The 3,070-nt window shown below is 51.0% G+C and overlaps 1 protein-coding gene across 1 annotated transcript in view; it reads right to left on the bottom strand.

Moving 5' to 3' along the window:
* FBXO17 (F-box protein 17) overlaps positions 1 to 2,972 on the bottom strand; it is a 50,602-nt gene extending 47,630 nt beyond the window's left edge. Inside the window, exon 1 of the mRNA XM_011973352.1 lies at positions 2,747 to 2,972. The gene's annotated coding sequence lies outside the window, so the exon portion shown is untranslated. The remainder of the gene's footprint in view (positions 1 to 2,746) is intronic.
* Between the last annotated feature and the right edge of the window lie 98 nt (positions 2,973 to 3,070).

Consider the following 3,070-nt stretch of genomic DNA (forward strand, 5'->3'; position numbering starts at 1 on the left):
CAGGCAGATCACAAGGTCAGGAGATCGAGACCATCCTGGCTAACACGGTGAAACCCCGTCTCTACTAAAAATACAAAAAATTAGCCAGGTGCGGTGGTGGGCGCCTGTAGTCCCAGCTACATGGGAGGCTGAGGCAGGAGAATGGCATGAACCCGGGAGACGGAGCTTGCAGTAAGCCGAGATTGTGCCACTGCACTCCAGCCTGGGCGACACAGCAAGACTCCGTCTCAAAAAAAAAAAAAAAAAATCCATTCTGCCGTCAACACCCACTCCATGAACAATTTCCCCTACTGTCTCTAGCAGGTCTTCTGTGGTTGCTTCCTCCTAACAAGATCCCCATGGGGGCTCAAACACCATTGGGGGTGGCAGGTTTCATCTCTTTTAATCTAAAACACTTCGTTTTCCATTTTTCTAAAAGATATTCTATTACTTTTATTATAGAAAAAAATTAAGGCAAGCTTTTCTATCTGATTTGTAAGCCATATGTAGAACTTGATTGGAATTGAAGAAATTAATATTTACATAAATACAAAAATGTTATTTTAAAAATTTATCTTTTTGTCTGGGCGCCGGTGGCTCACACGTGTAATCCCAGGACTTTTGATGGCCAAGATGAGTGGATGGCTTGAGCCCAGGAGTTCGAGACCAGCCTGGGTAACATGGCAAAACCGTATCCACAAAAAATACACAAAGTAGTGGGGTTTGGGGGCATGTACCTGTAGCCCCAGTTACTCAGGAGGCTGAGGTGGGAGGATCTCTTGAGCCCAGGAGGTCGAGGCTGCAGTGAGCCATGATTAAGACACGGCACTCCAGCCTGGGCAACACAGTTTTGATTTGATTTGATTTGACTGAGATGGGGTCTCAAATACATATATATGTGTGTGTGTGTGTGTGTGTGTGTGTGTGTGTGTATTTTTTTTTTTTTGGAGACAGAGTCTCGCTCTTATCACCCAGGCTGGAGTGCAAATGGCGCAATCTTGGCTCACTGCAACCTCCACCTCCAGGGTTCAAGCGATTCTCCTTCCTCAGCCTCCTGAGTAGCTGGGATTACAGGCACCCACCACCATGCCAGGCTAATTTTTGAACTTTTAGTAGAGATGGGGTTTCATCTTGGCGAGGCTAGTCTTTAACTAGTCTTTAACTCCTGACCTCAGGTGATCTCCCGGCCTCGGCCTCCCAAAGTGCTGGGATTACAGGCGTGAGCCACCGCGCCGGCGCCCGGCCTAAAAATGTATTTTTTAGAAAGAAGTTCCTTAGCCAAGACTTACAAAAAGAGAGTCATGGCCGGGCGCGGTGGCTCAAGCCTGTAATCCCAGCACTTTGGGAGGCCGAGACGGGTGGATCACGAGGTCAGGAGATCGAGACCATCCTGGCTAACACCGTGAAACCCCGTCTCTACTAAAAAATACAAAAAACTAGCCGGGCGCGGTGGCAGCGCCTGTAGTCCCAGCTACTCGGGAGGCTGAGGCAGGAGAATGGCGTAAACCCGGGAGGCGGAGCTTGCAGTGAGCTGAGATCGGGCCACTGCACTCCAGCCCGGGGACAGAGCGAGACTCCGTCTCAAAAAAAAAAAAAAAAAAAAAAAAAAGAGAGAGAGTCAACGGATACTAGGTATATTTAATGGAACAATAAATTCAAGTTAAAAAAATATTTTATGTTAGAAAAGTAGCCAATAGAGAAGCCAAAAGTAATGTCCTGACTATACAGGGAGGTGATTATATAGGGAGGAGGAAAACCATGGAGATGATTAAAGTTGTCTGCTATTTTTAGCAAGGGATCCATGGACGCGTCGTCTAAAAGTTGATGAAATAAGAAATAACAATCCAAAAATCTGCTTTAAGGATTTGGAAATAGATACCAAAGGAACAAAAGGTGGAAAACGTTAAAAACAAGGCACCAGCGATCACGAGTTACTTTTTGCCATTTTTGAAAAGCAATGTAGTTACAAAAAAATGTATCTGGCCGACAGGGGTTGGGGGCGGTGGTGAGGGAGAGGCTGTTGTTTAAAGGCGGGTTGTTTTCCATGCAAAGCTCTGTCCTGTCCTACGTGTCTGAGTGTCGTGTATTACTGGAACATTTTTAAAGAAGTATTATTTATTTTACAACTAGACTCCCGTAATATTTGTCTTTCAAAATATGGAGTAAATAGACGCTGTCTAAAGTCGAAGAGACAGTATACAGAGCTTTAGAACATACCGCTGAACATTGCAAAAGTAACTTGGCAGAACAAAATTTAAATTGAGAGTTGGGGCCATAGCGAAACACATAATGTGCCCAAGTAGCTAAATCAAGAAACCGCCCTCCGAGGCTTCTGATTCACAGATTCTGCGAAGGGACTGACGGCCAGAAGACAGAAAATCAAGCAACGGTAAAAAGCGGCCAGGCCTTCCCCGGGCTGTTGCGCCCACGTGTTGGTTTGCAGCGCTTGGCAGGGGTTTTAGATGGTAGCCTCCGCGGACGCGCGCCAGGGGTGGAGAGGCCTGGGCGTTCGAACACCCACGTTCAAAGCAAAGCCCTTCCAGATTTGGGACTTTCTAACGTGCATCTGTATAACTTTGGGTTTAAAGGAGCCTCGGGCCGAGGGAGGGCCCGGGGAAGGGACGCTGCGCGTTATGGGACTCTCAGGGACCCGCCCCTCCGGGTAGGGCCTGGCGCGGGAATCCTTCCCGGGGCGCCCCAGCTGTGGGCGAGAATGGGACTGACGTTTGGGTCCTGACCCGGGTCCCCTACCTGTCCCGGCGCTCACCTGGCGGGCTGCTCGGAGACTGCAGCGGAGGGCTAAGCTCCTTTTCTCCCTTTGCTCTGGGAGGCAGTCGGGGGCCTCCCGTGATCGGCGTGGCCTAGGGAGCCCCGGGACCCGCGGTCTAGGCAGTCGGTCCTCTCCCGGGGCGCGGCGGCTGCAGCCCGGCGCCGGGGGCGGTGACTCTGAGATCCCGCGGGCGGGTGCGGGAGGCCGCCCCTCCTCCGGCGGCTGGGCCGGGCGGGAGCGAGGGCGGGCCGGGGAGCTGGGAGGGCTGCGTGCGGCAAACGGGAGGCCCAGTTGCCGCGGAGGGACTGGTCCTAGCTCCCC

The sequence above is a fragment of the Mandrillus leucophaeus genome, unplaced genomic scaffold (genome assembly GCF_000951045.1).
Source record: "Mandrillus leucophaeus isolate KB7577 unplaced genomic scaffold, Mleu.le_1.0 Scaffold137, whole genome shotgun sequence".
In the NCBI taxonomy this organism is placed as follows: domain Eukaryota; kingdom Metazoa; phylum Chordata; class Mammalia; order Primates; family Cercopithecidae; genus Mandrillus; species Mandrillus leucophaeus.